This window comes from Tasmannia lanceolata, unplaced genomic scaffold (genome assembly GCF_043159265.1).
Source record: "Tasmannia lanceolata isolate RefF3 unplaced genomic scaffold, GAP_Taslan_0.1 ptg000013l, whole genome shotgun sequence".
NCBI classification, from domain to species: domain Eukaryota; kingdom Viridiplantae; phylum Streptophyta; class Magnoliopsida; order Canellales; family Winteraceae; genus Tasmannia; species Tasmannia lanceolata.
The window spans coordinates 9,296,971-9,315,991 of record NW_027518690.1 but is presented as its reverse complement, the minus strand read 5'-3'; the positions used below and the strand labels follow the sequence as shown (position 1 = coordinate 9,315,991).

At 37.6% G+C, this 19,021-nt stretch overlaps 1 long non-coding RNA gene across 1 annotated transcript in view; it reads left to right on the top strand.

The window, feature by feature from the left end:
- The window catches only part of LOC143890783 (uncharacterized), a 71,264-nt gene extending 58,012 nt beyond the window's left edge, over positions 1-13,252 (top strand). The window contains exons 2-3 of the long non-coding RNA XR_013255246.1: positions 10,819-10,878; positions 12,770-13,252. This is a non-coding gene — a long non-coding RNA (uncharacterized LOC143890783). The remainder of the gene's footprint in view (positions 1-10,818; positions 10,879-12,769) is intronic.
- Positions 13,253-19,021: the final 5,769 nt, after the last annotated feature.

Genomic DNA, 19,021 nt, shown 5'->3' with positions numbered 1-19,021 from the left:
AATGGGGGCGCCCTTTCATCCGATATTTGCAAGGGCTCCCTTCAGTCTAGTCCTCGTCACCTACTACGTCCTCTTCACCTACTACATAGCTGTATACATTATTCAAATAGGAAATGATATATTTGCTCCCTTTTCGTCACGGGCTACCCGTCACAGTGTAAAAGAGTAGTCATAAATACACTGGAGGGGTGGCCAAGGGAAGAAAAAGAGGCACTGCTTTTGGTGGCTGTTAGCCACTTCATTGGCCCACATTTAGCCTCTCTTTGTAAGTATTTTCCCACACCCATGATTCATGATCTGGCTCTATGAGCCCATGCCTTTGCTTGAACACTTTTCTTGCTTTTAAAGTTTGTTATAATTCCAAAAATGCTTTCAACAACTGATTTTAAAAAAAAGTGCAAAGCAAAGAGTAGTGTTATTATTGAAAAAATGGAGTGGAAATAGTTTAAATAATCTTCGATTTTGTTAATGATGCAGCGGAATATATAGTTTAAATAATCAAAGAAGGAAGTTATCAATCACATCTGATTTTCCTTTAAATATCGTCTGAGAACGGCCATCTCTAATTCTCCAAAGAATAAAATAACATGTAACAACACACAGCACTACATTGAGTTGGTTCCATTTTTAATACACTAGCATTCTTGGCATGTAAAGTAGTGGGCCCAGACACATCAAAATTAGAAGTATAAATGGTAGGCCCCACCTCATGCATGGGTTTGGTGGTACTGTTGGGCCCCACTCGTTAAAACATGGGGTGTAAACTGGTAGACCCCACCATGCCATGTCTGGGTATTAAATGGTGGGTCCCCCGTCAAAACATGAGGTGTAAAATGGTAGGCCCTCATCATGCTATGCATGCGTGTAAAATGCTGGCCCTACTCCAACAAAACATGAGGCAGAAAGGTGGGCACCACCCGATGCGTGGGTTTGTGTGGTGTTGGTGGGACCCACTCCACAGCCTGGTATAAACAGTGGGCACCCTATGCATGGGAATTTGAATTGGGATGGTGGCCCCTCTAGGCGGTTTAGTGTTTCTTCAAAAAACCACGGTGTATGTCAACTGGCCAATAGTGTTCAGCGTAGCAATTATCCTTATCTCTTCATGTTATGTTTGCATGCATGCCATTTTCTTTAGACATAAATTAACCCTATTTTCTAGCACTAAATATATATATATGCAGAATTTTGAAATTCCGAATTTGGAATTTAGTGTGAAAAAAACTAGGAGTGCAACTCAGGTCGGGTTGAGTCCAAGCCGAACCCAACCCGAGGAACCATTTACTCAACCCGGATCCGGTAGAACCCGAGTTCCAACCCGACGAGGTTCAACCCGACCCAACCTCATGAAGTACGCTTTTTTCCAACCCAACCTGACCCAAGTTCCAGCCTGACCCAACTAGGGTTTTTAATTTTACTAGAAGCTAGAAAATGATAAAAAAAATGTCGGGTTTCACTCGGGTCGGGTTGCCCAAGCCATCAACCTGAGCCTGACCTGAACTCAACACGGGTTAGGAAAACCCAACCCGACTTTTTTTCGGGTTGCACTCGACGTGAGTTGCATCCATTTGAGAGATATCAGTATGGGGTCATCCTGGTGATAGAATAGGCAACTAAACTAGAATACATGCAGGGGATGCACCCCTTACACTAGATAGGGTAACTAGGTTAGATTAGGTTTTCTATCGTTAATGCCATTCCATAAATAACTTTAAAAAGGCTTTCTATCATTATTGCCATTCCAGAAATAAAAAAACAAGGTTTTATATCATCATTATTTTTCATGGACTGGTTGTTGCATGAGAGAGCAGCCACCTCTCTCACAACAGCCTGCCCGCGAAATGCCCACTGCGATAGTCCCTAGCAAATCCCTGTCACATGAATTGATTGAATGAGACAAATTTTGTTCAATCCTCCAAAAGCATGGCTTTCCGTGAATCTAAGATTAGTGATTAATCCATGGCCAAGATGATCTAGATCTCTCATATTCTAACAAATATAGGTATGAGTGGACATGAGATGCACATACCTTGTAATTAAAATCATTATGAGTAATGAGTGGACACAAGATGAAGATTGAAGGAATTCTTTTAATGACTTAGTCATCTATTCCAAATAGCAAATGTAGCATTGCTTTTAATGACTTGGTCATCTATAGAAGTGAGTGGCAACTTTTGTTAAACTAGCAAGAGAGTTTTTATATGATGCCAAGATTTTAAAAAAATGGAAATGACTCAGCACAACCATATTTTGATATTTTCACACACCATCTTGTCTTTTAGTAATTAAAGAGCTGTGAGAAAGTTATTATATTTCCCCAAAAGCTCTCACGAGTCACGAGTCACGAGTCAATTAGAAGGAAAAGACAGCTGGGTTTGTGAAATTATCAAAATGTGGTTGTGCTAATAACATTTTCCATGATAAATTCCCTTTTCTTTACATGGGACAGTGTACGTCTCAATCAGGCCCGTTGAATCTTTCCCACGCGAGGTAAATCAGCCTTCCTGTAATAATGTATTGGTGCTGGCTGTCCCAAGAAAAAAATAGCGTCAGATATATCACTACCCTAATTCCAGTGAAAACAATCCTAATATCCTTAATATGTACTTTTCACTTATCTTAAACTTAAGCCCTAATTGTATACCATGAAAGCAGGACCTAGGACACTCTTGTGGACAGTTCGAGTCAAGATAGATCATGACCCAGACATAGAAAATAGGATCCGATAAGGGATCTGAACAGAGCATCGTGACCAAGACATAGGTAGATCTGATTCGAAGTTGATCCATTGACACTCTAATTGCAGAAGAATTTTTTATGTGATACTTCTCTGATCAAGTTGTTTCAACTAGGTATTTATGTTCAAAAATTTTCCAAGAATTTTTGCCTGACTCTATTATAAAGAATACATCAGATAACTGATTACTAAGAAAGTCATCTCTTTTTCTCTTCTCTGATCTGTTGACACTCTGATGGACAGTCCTCGTCTAAGGTCTCAATTCCGTTTTGTTTGCCGCTTCGTTTTGGTCGATGGAAAGCATCGTTTTAGTGTTTTTCAGTTCTAGAGTCGGATAGAAATATTGAATTTTAGAGACACTGACCTGTTTCGTATTCGGGGTTGTCTTTTGCCTATTGATACGCAGTTGCATGTCTTCTTTGCATGTTAACAGTTATCTTTCTCTAAAAAAAATGTGTAACGAAAGAGTGACATGTAATCACTCCATAGGATTGTTTGCAAGATTGGAAAAACAAGTTTGTCACTGTGTCGCAAATAACTTCTTTTATTCAAATTTTGAAATTTATATTGAATATCAAACTCTTGCCTTAACCTGGGAAGATTTCCATAGCTAATAAGCAAATTTCACCTAATAGAGAATTCTAAGCAAAAATAAGATGAAAGGGGGCTCCCATTGGTTGCTATCACCGGTATGCGTTTATTGCTCTTTGATTTTTAGATTTTTCGGTTATGTTATAAATAAAATACAATTTGGTCATAGCAACTAAGGATTTAAATTTCGGTTTCGAGGGTACTTTTGGACCTAGCCCAAATCGAAATTTTAGCCGAAATCCCCATTTTGGTCATGCGAAATTTGGTAAAGACAGACGAAATCAAATCCCCTTTTTTGGGCCAAAATTTCAGTAATTTCGGCTGAAATTTAGGAAAGGAATAAAAACAGATTTTTTTAAAAAAAAATTTCGTTGAAATTGACAAAATTTCTGAGATTTCTACAGAAGTCGGTGGCAACTTTTGTTAAACTAGCAAGAGAGTTTTTATATGATGCCAAGATTTAAAAAAAAATGGAAATGAGCTGTGAGAAAGTTATTATATTTCCCCAAAAGCTCTCACGAGTCACGAGTCACGAGTCAATTAGAAGGAAAAGACAGCTGGGTTTGTGAAATTATCAAAATGTGGTTGTGCTAATAACATTTTCCATGATAAATTCCCTTTTCTTTACATGGGACAGTGTACGTCTCAATCAGGCCCGTTGAATCTTTCCCACCCGAGGTAAATCAGCCTTCCTGCAATAATGCATTGGTGCTGGCTGTCTCAAGAAAAAAATAGCGTCAGATATATCACTACCCTAAAAAAACAAGGGTTTTGCTAAAATCCATAGCGCATTGGAAATGATATTTTACACATCTTTTGATAATAAATTCACAAAATATGAGTGTTTTTATGAAACAATGTGTAAAATGATTATAAATCATATCCAATGCACTTTAAACCAAAAGAACTATGAAGTTTTTCATTTAAAATCACTAAAATACCCTTTTCCTAAAAACACTTTCCAGGTTAGTGGTGTGGGTTTCATTTTAAGGAACACGAGTATGCAAGGATAGTGAGTGAATCATTCTAGGATATCCAAAGAAAATAAGCAAAAAATCATAGACAGAGAGAGGGGAACGGGGTAGGACAGGAAACTAGGGTTTCTAGAGTTTAAACTGGTTTTCTTAGGAAAACAGTATTTTAGTCTTTTTTCTCTCAAAAACTTTAGTTTAATGGTAGTTTCTTATTTCTTAATTTAAAGCTTGGCGAGATGGTTATTTTGACAAAGTTAACTTGAGAACTTTTCCAAAGTATGAGTATGAAAGTCGTCAAATCGTACGTGAGTTTTTGGCCATGGCATTTCCACTACAAGTACTCTAAGGTAGGTTTGGTTATAGGTCCATTTTGTGGTGCTAAAAAGTTGGTGGGCCCAATTATTTGTGTCTCCAATCCCATAATATCAAGGTGGCAAGCGGGCCGTGCAGGCCCGCGGCCCGGCAAGGCAAGGCACGCCACGGGCCGTGCCGGCACGGCACGAATAGCTACAGTGAGCGTGCCGTGCCGGCCCGGCACGAAGTCGCGAGCTGTGCCGGGCCTGGTTGGGTGGCCCAGCGGGCCGGCACGGCACGGCCCGTTTGCCAAGGCACAGCATGGCCCAGCACGGCACGGCCCGCAAGCCCGGTTCCAATTTAGAAAATGCATTTTTTTAGGAAAACACAAAAATACCCCCAAAAGTTGTTTTAAACGGCTACTTTGTGGGGTATTTTCGTCCAAAACATATATTTTCATAAAATCTTGAATTAACCACCCCAACAACTCTTTTTTGGGGGGTATTTTGGAATTTTCATTGTTTAAATCTTTTCCATTCCCTAAATACCCTCCCCAACAACTCTTTTTTGTGGATATTTAACTAAAGGCATATGATTTCTCCGGGTACCTAAAATAGAACCATTAATTGCTTCATAGATCATTCGCGGGGTTGCATTTGATTGCTAACCACCTGGTTATCTAACGTCAGATGGAAGATCAAGATCCTTCACATATGGGGCCCACTATGTAATAGTGGGCGTAGCTTCATATAGAAGCTCCAGTTCATGTTGATGTGTCTCCATCGAAGCATCTGCCATTTCCACTACAATTAACACAAAATGATAGAGGAGGAGGAAGAGAGTGCAATGTTTGAAAATGATGTAAAACAGAAGAGAGAAAATGTGGAAATAAGAAATATTATAAAGGGAGGCAGAAGAGAGCGGGATAGACTAGAAGAGAGAGAGAGAGAGAGAGGCAGAAGAAGAAGAATTCATGAGGTAAGTTTTACTTATTGTTGGATTATAAGGACCATTTGTCTTATCATGCTTGGTCCATGAACAAAGTTGCGAGGTTGTTGGATTATAAGGACCATTTGTCTTATCATGCTTGGTCCATGAACAAAGTTGCGAGGTATGTTTTACTTCTTTTTCTGTAGTTTATTTCTATTGACATTCCTTAAATAATTATGTTTTTGCCGCTAAGTATCGGGATCAACTCATGAGTGCCTACAAGGTGATAAAATTGCCCACGATCCAGTATTCAGCAGTAACAATGCGAGAAGTCGATTGTTCAATTTGTTTGGATAAATTTGAAGAAATACACAGGAAATAAAGACGGTGATTCTATTATATACTTTAACTTAAGCTGTTTGATTTTGAAGGTCATTCAATTTTTGTCAGGGTCATCCAAGAAGACAAGAACTATAGAGAAAGACGGCTTTCACAACACCGGAAAATCCTCTTCTCAAATAGTGAAACCAAAGTTTACACTAGCCCAAGAACAACAACCAAAGTAGAAGAAGAACAATGCCCAAAAAAGATGTGCTTCAATATATGAGAGAACAACAAAACGTACAAGATAAAGAACACAAAAAGAAGAAAGTTTCAAGAGGAAAGCTTGCACACAAGAGAGCTTCAATGAAGCTTCAATGAAGGTCTAGGTGGTGGAGAATCTCTACAAAAGTGAAGTAATGAGAATAAGCTTGGTCAAGGAAAGTAAAGAGAAGTAATAGCTTTGGTAGGTGGTAGTGGGTATGGGAAAGTGGTGTCTTAAATGCTTAGGGAAGTAGTGGGTTTGGAGTTCCAAGTAAGGGTTTGAATTTGAAATAGGTAGGTAGTAGGAAAAGTTGTAGCAAACATGTGTGACTCACACATGTGCAAGTTAGGCAAAAAGACCAACATGCCCATGGACACAAAAGTACAATTTTGTCCTCACTACATCACTCAAAATAAAAATAAAATAAAGCTACCCAAAAAATACACTTTAAAATTTAACACTCCCCCTTAAAGTGATTTTTTGGAAACTACTACAAGCTTACCCCGAAGTAGCTGAAATGGTCCTTTGGAAAGTGACTTGGTAAAGATGTCGGCAATGTTCTCTTTGCTCCTCACTTCCGCTACACCAATTGTACCATCTAACACCTTTTCACGAATAAAATGATGCTTGATCTCAATATGCTTTGTTTTTGCATGACAAACCGGATTTGTGGCAAGTTTGAGTGCACTTTGGTTGTCACCAAGAATAGTCATCGCCTTGTGAATAGGTAAATGAACATCTTCAATTAACCGCCCCAACCAAACACATTCTTGAGACGCAAGAGCGGTGACCTTATATTCCGCTTCCGTTGTTGAAAGAGACACCGAATCTTGTTTCTTACTACACCAAGAAACCCCGCCGATTCACACAAAAACACATAACCGGAAGTAAATCTCCGATCATCCAAGTTCCCTCCATAATCGGCATCGGTAAATCCATTCAACATAAAATCAACTCCTCTCTTGTAAAGTAACCCAAAGTCAAGGGCAGAATTCACATACTTCAAAATCCTCTTTGCCGCCTCCAAGTGTGGTTTCCGTGGCGCTTGCATATAGCGATTAACAAGCCCAACGGAAAAAAAAATATCGGGTCTTGTGATAGTCAAGTAGATAAGACTACCCACAAGAGCACGATATGGCCGTGCATCCGGAAGAAGCTTGCCTTCTCCCCGCCTTACCTTTATGTTGGGATCAAGAGGAGTAGATGATCTTTTACTTTGATTCATCCCAAATCTTCCAACTAATTTCTCCGCATAGCCTTTTTGAGAAACTAGCACATCATCCTTCAAGATCTCCACCTCCAAGCCAAGAAAGTGACTTAGCTCTCCCAAGTCCTTCATCTCAAAACGAATAGATAGCTCCACCCTTAGCTTTGCAACCTCAACATCATTGTTGCCGGTAACTATCATGTCGTTGACGTAAAGAAGCACAATAACAAGCAAGCATTTGTCTTTCTTCACAAATAAACTAGAATCGGAGTTAGATACAAAATAACCACAAAATTGTAAGTATTCGACAATCTTACCATATGTGGACCCCGATCCGAGGACAAGTGCGAAGGACACGAGATCCTCTGCAATCCTCAAAGATCTCCATAATGTGAAGGAGAGCTCTACCAAGGAACTCTCGAAACGGTGCCACCCTCATAGCATAGCACGAGTGGCGATATAAAAAGAAAGAGATATGTCTTGATCCGGAGCCAAAGCTCGAAACCAAGACATACCCAAAATGAACTCAGAGTCGCCATCCATGGATAGGCCATGGAACCCCAAAGTCAACTCCTCTGTGCAATGGATAACCAGAAATATATATGGGCTCGTGCCTGATTATGAATGGGGAAGGTCCGAAGAACACCCCCAATTCGCCCTAGTGCGAACACTTGGTCTCTTATGCCATTTTTTATTAACTCCAAAGAATTTTGGGTGAAAATCATCTAAAATGGAAACAAAATATCTCCTGAAAGACGTCTACCTAATCATGCATGACCAGGGGATGAAATAATAAGCACATACCAAATAAATGGAAGAAGTGTCACCTAGTCACAACTAGGTTATGAGTGACATGCCTAATGGGTGTCTAAGTTCTGGTGGACAAACACATGCATGCTACAGCTAAAGGTATAAAGTCTGTACAAGAAAGTAAGAAAACATAGCAAAACACACAATCATAACAAATCCTAAGACTCTAATGATTAAGCCCGAGTCCTCGGATGGTCTGATGTTCATCTAAAGAAGCCTACGTATCCCCGCCTCCGCAAGAATCAGAGCAACGTAGTTCTTCGCGCCTATTCTAAGCTATGATGCCTAAGACACCTAGACCTCTATCCTAGACTCGATCTAAAAAATCGGACCAGTTATTAAAGTTTCTTGTACGATTATTTAAATTCCAGTGAATTGTGGATTTTAGGACACCCTATATGCCCTAACTAAATGCAGATTAGCCCTAAGCTAATGCAGGTGGTTCCTACAACCTATGTGTAACTAGGCTGTGTTTCCTAAGGAAAATAAAGGGTGGACTAACGTATCCTACTCTAGTCATCACTCGGCGATGTGGATCGCCGACTGACCGGACAGAGGCGTTCCTATAACTCTAGGACAGACCCTAACTCTAAAACAAGCACACAACAAACAAACAATCAAACACCCTATAAAAAAGAAACTCCTAACTCTAGAACTCTCTATCTAGGAGAAACTCCTAACTTTAGAGGAAGATCTTTTGAAAACAAGGTTTTAAAGGTTTTTGAATAAGGTTTAAAATATTATTTATAAAAAGTTTGGCTGGACTTGGGATATAAATCCCAAGCTGCACTACGTACATCGTGGAAGAGGATCAAGCCAACGTAGTTCGAAGTCGAACACTCCTAACTACCATTAAAACTTAACACTTTAGATTTTTTTTAAAGTTTTCGAATGTTTTTTATGTTTTAAATTTCTAAAGTTTTTGAGTTTTAAGTATTTTAACATGTTTTTGGGATTTTTAAATGTTTCAAATGATTTTTAGATTTTAAAAGCTTTTCTAGAGCTTTTGGATTTTAAATTTCTGATTTCACCCTTTTGGTCAAAGACCTAAGGGAAAATGCGAAGCAACACCCTAGGGCCAAACCCTAGGGCCAACAGGGGAAACCCCTAAACCGAAAAAGCTAATGTCAAAGATACCGAAAACAATCTAAGGTTCTAAACAAACAAAGCTCTAGTGAGACTATGCCAGTCTCTAATAAAGAAGAGGTAACAACTCTTAAAGGAGAAATTCCTAACTAATAATGCCAAGGAGATGAACAAAAAAGTCTAAGGCTATCTAATAATACCATGAAAAGATGAATGAGTCAAAGACTCTCTGATAATATCGCTAAAGGACGAGTGAGTAAAAGACTCCATAACAAGGACAAATGAGTCAAAGACTCTCTAATGGGGCTGGCCCATTTTTTAACACTGGTGCATGAAAATGTTTGCTTGTAGAGAAATGATATTCCCACACCCTTGATTCAAAACCTATCTTAGACTATCAGTTCTAGAGTCGGATAGAAATATTTATCTGAGAGACACTGATCTGTTTCGCAGTCCGAGTTATCTTTGCCCATTGATTCCCAATTGTAATCTTCTTTGCACATGAACGGTTATCTTTTCTTTTTTTTTTAAAAAAAAAGAGGAATGATAGAGGGAAGGGCACCCTCGAATAAGGAGCCGAAGAGGGCCCTTGATTGGTTCCACATCATTAAGTGTAACTGATTTTACCTTTACAGTTGATTTTAAACAGTAACCGAAAATGATATGGATCCAATCTCTGGCTCCTTATGCAAGGGCGCCCTTGCCTCTATCATTCCTCCATAAGCATATTCTACCTCTAATACACAGTTGTATACATTATTCAAATCGAAAATGAAATATTTCCTCACCCATGATTCATGGTGGCTCTTTGCCTTTGCTTGAACACTTTTCTCAATAACTTCTATAGTTCGTTATAATTCCAAAAATGCTCTCAAAAGCTGATTTAAAAAGTGCTAAGCAAAGAGTAGGGTGTTATTATTGAAACAATTGAGTGGAAATAGGCTTCCTCGACTATTTAAAGAAGCATTTAGTTTCTCACTTTTGCTGCGGAGTTGCCAGCTTGCCAATGTATTTTTGTAAACAAATGCTTCTATCTATCTATTACTATATAGCAACTGAGAAAATAGTCGATTTTTTTGAATTTTTCGGATGCTCTATCCTTTTCTCTTTCCTGTGCTTTTACCGCCCACCCGAACTCTAAATGAAGAATTCCATTTTTATCCCTCTCCTGGATGAATGGCTGAGGCACATGTTTGCAATCTTAGGATTTCCTCAAACTCTAATTTTTATTTTATTCTGGTACCTACTCTTATTTACTCTTTTTTTGGCCTTCGAGATGAAACATTTATGTGAATACTGTTCTTGCAATCTGATCAAATACACCTTAGCTCAATAAACTAAGTAAATGTCGTCTAATCTACCTCTAGCAAATTGTGTTTAGTATACCTAAGTGCAATTTTATATAATTTGTTCATGTTTTAAACCAATCCGGATGATCTTACAGAGCATGCTTTATATGGATACATTTAATAAAGGGCAGTGATAAATTTACCTCTTTGAAAGAATAATAACCCCTATTCCTTTCAAGGGTGTGAATTTATCACTGCCCTTAATAAATTTTTGGCCTTCTCCTTATTAATGCTCTCTTGTCCTCATTTCTCAGTAAACTTTCAGTAAAGAGAGAGAGAGAGGGAAGAAGAATAAGAAGAAGAAGAAGAATGGGGTACATATCTCTGCTTCTTTTTTCTTTCTTTTCATTAAATTTTGTTGTATGCGCTATTTTGCTTTGGATTTTCCATTTCTTTCCGTGTGAAAAGTTAACTGCTGATTTATTAATACATATGTGATTAAGCCATATGCTTTAATCTGTGATATTTTTTTCCCTTGTTCTGCATTCTGTAGTGTGTAACAGTTCCTCTTAGCATTGATAAGTTATACTTGTTTTTAGGGTAAATTCAACCAACCATCTGCTGTTATTATGTAGAATTAAGTAGGAAGGTGATAATCATAATCCTTTCTTCAAAGTTATGAGAAGAGTCATGGATCTGATAGAGGCCAATACGTTTTTTTTTTTTGGGCATTCAAACCATTTTTCAGATTTGAATATATCTAGTATTGCCCTTTTTGTTTTCCTCCCTCGTGCATCATCCTACTAGTTCTTGATTATATCTAATGAAGAGTAGAAAGAGGAATATTAATTGGCATCTAAACCTCAATCTTTAACCAAACCTGAGATGCAGGGAGTGAGAACTCCACCGATGACCATGGAAGTACCAAGCATGGTCACAAACAACAGAAAGTACTTTGTAAATTGACTACTTTCCAGTGCGGATTTCAATCGTGAAGCTCGACGGAGGCGGCCATTTGGAAATTCTAACCGGAAATTCGACACATCTCTATCTTCAGCTTGGTGGCTTGGTAGCAGTCCCACCTTGGCGTAACGGCATATCCGTGAATATAAAGCAAATGTCCCCCCTACAAATTATTACAATGTATGACTTAACATTACAATAATATGAAATGAAAAAAAAAACAGAAAATTTCCATGAAAGATTTCTTATTCTTACCTTCGCCATTGTCATTTGCCTCCAGGATGATCAACACATATTTGACAACAGGGATCAAGGTGATGGTGTAGAATATCAATGATAACGCACCCAAGATATCATCGTTGTGTTTGATTCTGTTGGGGAAGATGCCTGGGTAGGTATAAAGAGGAGAAGTGCCAATGTCTCCATAGACGACTCCGATGCTCTGAAAGGCGAGTTGCAAGATGGTTCCCCAGCCTAGTTGCTGTAAAAAAATCCAAAGACGTCGTGTATCACTTAACAGATGAAAACAAGGAATATGATAATGAAAAAAAAAAACGTAAACAGATGATTTTACTAACTCCTAACTGCTGTATTATTCCTTGTTTTCTTCTGTCTTATCACTCTTCTCTATTATTCTTTTGGTTTAGTTTACGGTTTAGGGTTTAGATATTTCTTAAACAGAAATATTGTCCCCAGAAGTCAAATAACTATGGCGGGTGATTTTAACAGTGGGATCATTCCAAATAGACCTGGCAAACGGGTGGACTGCGCCGGGTCACCCGTTTTTTTTCCCAAATTCAACTTTTCAAGGAAACCCCATCTGAAAAAACCGTTTCTGAAATCCAACCTGCAAAAAAAAATGGAAATGGGTTCCACATTGCTTTCTTACACCCTAATCTACAAAAAAGAAACCCCATCAAAGCATAAAATCGAAACCCTAAAATCTATAAAATTCGACCTAAAACTAAGGAAAAATGAAAGACTTAAAATCACCCCTAACAGAGTAAACCCAAATAAAGATAAGGAGATGATGAATAGAGAAACCAAATAAGGATAAGGAGATGATGAATAGAACCCAAGTAGCAAAAAAGAAAGAACACATATTTATTTTCTAGTGTACATGTTGTTTGCTTCATACGAGACATAATTTTTTCTCTTTGATAAATCAATTTCAATAAATTATAAATTAGTTTCAATTGTTTGAAAAGTAAATTATAAAACAATACAGGTTATTTACCCTAGCAGTAACATGTACTTTAAAAGGGGGTATGTAGATGACACTAAATATTCTCTTTTTGCCAGGGATAATTGGAAGGCCGATGAGGCCCCCGTCCCAAAATCGGTGATTATTACCCTATCAGTGATTGTGGCCCTGGCGCTTACGGTTGTGGTGGGATTCATTTTATACTACGTTATCGCTGAGTATCGGGATCGGCGTCGACTCATGGATGCTCTCGAGGATGCTATGAAAGAACTGCCGACGATTCAGTATTCACCAGAAACCATGCAAGACGATGAATGTCCCATTTGTTTGGAGAAATTTGAAGAAAGTAATACCAACCTTAAAAAGCTCTCATGCAACCACATTTTTCACTATGGTTGTATCTACAAGTGGATAGTATTACATACATCGTGCCCTACATGCCGTCATCCCGTCATCCCGTCAGTCAATTTAAATGCATAGTATATTATACTCATTCTAAGTAAAAATAAGAAAAGATATCAACTTTACGAGTAATGTAATTGCAATTTAAAGTGAATGTAATAATTTCAGTTTTAGTTTAACTAGCCTTCTTTTCCATTAGCTGATGTCGGCCAAACATTCAAACCATTTGAATGGTATATATATATGAGAGAGAGAGAGAGAGAGAGAGAGAGAGAGCTGGTTGGAAATGACAAAAACAAGAGGGTGACACTAACAAACATCCACAATAATGTCATAATTTCCTTTTCAAAACTGAATAGAATGAAAGGAAAAGAGCAGTAATTCATGGAATGAGCTGTTCTTCATAATCATTCATGATCGGATGATAGTTATGACGGGAGAACCAGACATGCTCGAAATAGGGATTCAAGAAGGCGACTATTGTACAAAAATTCAATCTAAGACACGGAAAGACCAAATGCCATAGGAGTCAAACAAGAACACAAATCGAAGACATTAGAGATTTATGTGGTTTGTCACCTTCTGTGACTAAGTTTTTGCTTTTGATTTTTCACTGTGCGAAGGTTAAAAAGTAGCCAAATGATCTACAACCAAAAACTTTAATATCTTAAAAAGTACACGAAGTTACGTGATTTTCATATTACAAAAATACCCATAGTCAATGCTTCCAGGCCTAGGGAGAAGAACAGCTGTCACTATAGATGTGGGCCATAGTAAGCTATAGAAAATATTGCAGGATATAGAGTTGGAATGTGATTGATTTTTTCTACGACAAACACCACATGTTAGAATTTTGAGTTTTAAGAATATAAAAAAGAGATTCGCTACGGGCCATCGCAGAAGGTATTTCGCTGAAGGACTGTTGCACGAGAGTGCAGCCATCTCAGATGAATTAAATGAATTAGAAAAAAAGCAAGGGCACCCGCACCCTTGGACATTCTCCAAGATGTTAGACAAGATCTTGGATATAGGGGAGGGCCACCCAGTTCTGTACCCTTATACTCGAGGTCAGCTAATGAAGAGGCCAATTGTCTTGCTTGAGTTGATCACCCTTCGCTAGGGATATACGTCTATTCACCTCTTTGATTGTGATTGTTGTATCATCTTTTTCTCCTTCCCTTATTCTCTAGCTTCTCTCAACCTCCTCGGTTGTGAGTCAGTATTTAATCATTAATAAAGTTGCATCATTTAAAAAATAGTTAGAGCCTAAAAATGTGAGGTATTTAGTAAAGAATTTTACATTTATAAGGTATTAAATAAAGGGCAACAGAAGATCCTTTACATTTATAAGGTTCTAAATAACCTTTTAAGGCCATACAAGTTTAATTCCCCATCACCTAAACTCTTCATACACCCCTTTAAATTAGGCATGGCACCCATTCAATGTAGCACACCTAAGAGGAATGGTTTGCATTACCAAAGTGGTGGAACTCACACGAGACAAGCTGACATAGTGGAATTAAAGTTCCTCAATTTTGTGGGTGTCATTACCAAGCCACATAGGATGAATTAAATGAATAAGACAAAAAGTGAGCCTACGTGGCTGCTCTCTCATGCAACAGCTAGTCCCTAAATGCCTTCTGCAGTGGTCTCTAGCAAATCCCTTATAATTAGGGCTCAATGGACCCTAACGGTCTGATGGATCCGAACGTTAATGGCAAGGTTTTAAAATTATTTTTGCTGTAGACCTAGAGGTAGCCACAAAATCCGAAAATCCGACGGAGGGTCCTGGATCCGATATTAGATGACAAATGTACGAATATAAGCTTTATATTTCACTAGTAAAAATGCACGTGCTATCTATTTAAAATTTAAATGATAGCATAAGAGGATCTTCTGCTGCTGAGAAATATCCTTAAAAAGGATTCAAAACATGCTTTTTTGAATGATTTGTAACATACCTTTTTTTCTCCTAAGCAAGGGAAGCTATGGCTGAAAGTAAGAATTTGAAGATATTGAAGCCACTGTAACAGTTCAAGTAACTGGATATATGGATATCATCACATAACTAAAGGCAGAATGAACCACAGATATATCAAAGTGGACTTGATTTAAGACCAAATAATCTCAGACGAATCATCTGGGTATTTTTTAAATTAGGGGATTTGTCTTATTCAGCTGAGATGAGTAATCTCAGCACATTTTTTCTTATTCATTTAATTCATCTTAGGTGGCTGCCCTCATGATCCATAGAATTCTTATCCCATACTTATGGAAATGTAGTACTTAAGATCATGATCCATAGAACAAACTAAACATAAAAATTACATATGATTTGTATTAACTCAAGGATTATACTCAATCTAACAATATTAGAACAACGTTCTTAACTAAAAAAGAAAAAGTGGCGCTCAAGCCAATCTTACACGGGATTAAAATCATACATTTAATTCAGAAACTTGACGCTAAGAATTGCGAATGGCATTGGCAGCAACAGCACTTACAAGAATAGACTCTTCGAGATCACGAATGGATTTGTTTTTAAATGGTGGAAAATGATAGTTGTTGAAGATGACAGATGGTTTGGCTTAGCTTCTCAACCTCCACAACCATTTGACGATTAGTTTTATCAAGAAACAAAAAACTTCATCAATAAAGGGAGCATGCTGTAGTATGTTTGTATGTCTGTGTGCCATTAGATATGTGTATGCATAAATATTAATGTTAATGTGCTTCTCCGTCAACATCTCCAACTACAAGGAAAGCAACCTCACTCAGGGGCGGAGCCAGGAATTTACACTGGAGGGGGCCAAACTAATTTACACTTGCCCTCATTGGTCATTGGGGGGGGTGGGGGGGGCCATGGCCACTAAACTAGCTTAGAATGCAATTACAGCCAGAAACCATAAAAGAGAATTTGAAGATATTGAAGCCACTATCACAGTTCAAGTAACTGGATATATTGATATCATCACATAACTAAAGGCAGAATGACAAACCCATAGAAAAAAAAATGATGGTAAAAACGCAAGAGGAAGAAAACCATTCAAAAAGCATGACAAACAATTCAAGACGTGAAAAAGATCCAACATTTAAGGTTTCCCAATCATTACAGACAAACCCATAAAAAAGAATAGTTTATAACCCAAAAGAAAGAAAAACAATTCAAAAAAGATAATAAGCAATTGAAGAGGGGAAAAGGAGCCAAGAGTTAAATTGCCCAAATCATCAGAAACTCATAAAAAAAGATGAATTGAAAACCCAAAAGTTAAGTTCCCAAGCTTTGGATCTTTCACTTCAAAGATTATGACCCATTATCAAGCTAAAGCGTCGATTTTTGTAGTTATTTATCTTATACACGGGATGTATGTTCGGCATGGAACCTAGACCACTTGGGTCGTCAGAAAGATGTTTTACAAGTTCAATGGTCTTGATTGCACATTTCCCCATATGCAATTCTAGAATTGATCATCACCCTGACCTCTAGGCTGATGAGAATTGTAACATTTTTTAAAATAGTATATTGAAGCAATTGTAGTATCCAATTTATCATCCAAAATGTAGAAGGAATCAACATGCAAACTAAAATAAAAACCGATAGCCCAATACCTACGAATAGTTTGAAAGAGGAAGGCAGGCTCCTCTTTTCTTTAGCCCAAAATATGTCCATCTTTTTGAAATATATAGTCCTGGATCTATAAAATGATTGGCCTTGCTCTTTGATACCAGAAAGTACATGATGAAGAAAAGGTTGAATAATTTTTTCATGTCTTCAAGAGCAAAAAGAGACTCACAAACATTAATATTGTAGATTTACAATCACCTAACAAATGAATACGCTGACATGAATGAGCATGAAGGAAGTACAAGCTATGAGAAATTCCATGTCATTGTGTTCATATAAAAGGTCATATCAATGAAAGAAGGGGCGTGCAAATAATTATCTGGTGGTGGTGGTGATAAATCATAAATTAATAATTAAATTATCAACAAACAATGGAATCAATTACTAAAAAGGAGAGAGAGAAAGGAAACTCTGTAAGTGAACTATAGCAACTAACCATTCAAAACAGAAATATATAGCAACTCAAATATAGTAGTTGTTTTACAATGAAGAATTACTAAATAAATGTCAATCAATTTGGTCCCCTACAACAGCAAGTGGAAAAAAGTGGGATTCTAACACATTTGGGCCAAATTTGGAGAAGATCACAATGAATCTTTGGTTGATTGTCAGGCTAGACAAATCATGTATTCATGGGTTGTAGCAACCAAAATCTGGATATTAGGGTTCGAGGCTCTAAAAAATTATGAACATAAAGCCTTGTAGCATGAAAAGATAGAAGAGGACCTCTTACATAAGATGAAGAGAATTTTGAGTCACATTTCCAATCGGGAAAACACTTCAATGAATAGGGCACCAAAGCTCTCAAAGACAATTCCAACAGTTAAAGAGGGTTTCTGTCACTTAGAAATTTCCAAAGAAACAAAGATGAATTAGCAATAATGGTAGTCAATCAAATGAAAAAGATGTACTCCAATGGAAACACATGTCCAATGAAGATCCATGACAAAAAGAAAAATAATAAAGCCAAATATCCGCACAACACAATTTATACATTCACATAGGCCCAAACCCATTATTCATAAAACCCATTATCCATTATACGTTCACATATTCCACAACCAACGTAATGTTGGAGCACGTCCTATAAATCACCCATGTAACGACATCTCATTAATGCATTACATATTGCAAATAGTGCAATCATCTGATTTTTAAGCATATATTTCTCTACCAAAAACTATCAAAAGAAATTCCTTTTGTTATTTACCTTCATGCATTACACATTGATGAATCTCAACTTATTTGCTGATAACCAAGCAACTTGGAGATTTCAGACTAAATTTCTTCACATCTAATCAACTATAACTAAGCAAATAAATCAGAGAAACCAGAGTCTGTTGTATCTTTCTAACGCAATTGTCAGAAAAGTAGAAACAAAATCAGCAAAAAATCTAATCCCAACCCAAACCCTAATGAAGAGAAATAAACACAAATGCAAACGGAAAGAAAATAAATAGAGATAAGCCTGATCTTGATTATTGCTACGAACCTCTTTTATCCTGAGAACCTTCGGTTGTGCTGCTATTCAGTTTGCTCTATTCCGAATTCAAGGAATTGAGATCTTTTTGCATAGCCTTCTCCCACTGTTCCTTATGCTTATGTGTCATAGCTTCTTTGAAGTTTTCAGGTTTAGCTTCTGTGAGAGTCACATTTTCTCACTTTTGGTGCAAGTGAGAAAATCTCAAAGCATTTTGTAACTAAGGCATATGATTTCTCCGAGTACCTAAAATAGAACCATTAATTGCTTAATAGATCATTCGCGGGGTTGCATTTGATTGGTAACCACCTGGTTATCTAACATCAGATGGACAGTCAAGATCCTTCACATATGGGGCCCACTATGTAATAGTGGGCGTAGCTTCATATAGAAGCTCGAGATCATGTTGATGTGTCTCCATCAAAGCTCTCCCATTAATTGCTTAATAGATCATTCGCGGGGTTGCATTTGATTGGTAACCACCTGGTTATCTAACATCAGATGGACAGTCAAGATCCTTCACATATGGGGCCCACTATGTAATAGTGGGCGTAGCTTCATATAGAAGCTCCAGATCATGTTGATGTGTCTCCATCAAAGCTCTCCCATTTCCACTGCAATTAAAACAAAATGATAGAGGAGGAAGAGAGTGCAATGTTTGAAAATGATGTAAAATAGAAGAGAGAGAATGTGGAAATAAGAAATATTATAAAGGGAGGAAAAAGAGAGCGGGAGAGAGAGAGAGAGAGAGAGAGAGAGAGAGAGAGAGAGAGAGAGAGAGAAGAAGAAGAAGAAGAAGAAGAATTCATGAGGTAAGTTCTACTTATTGTTGGATTATAAGGG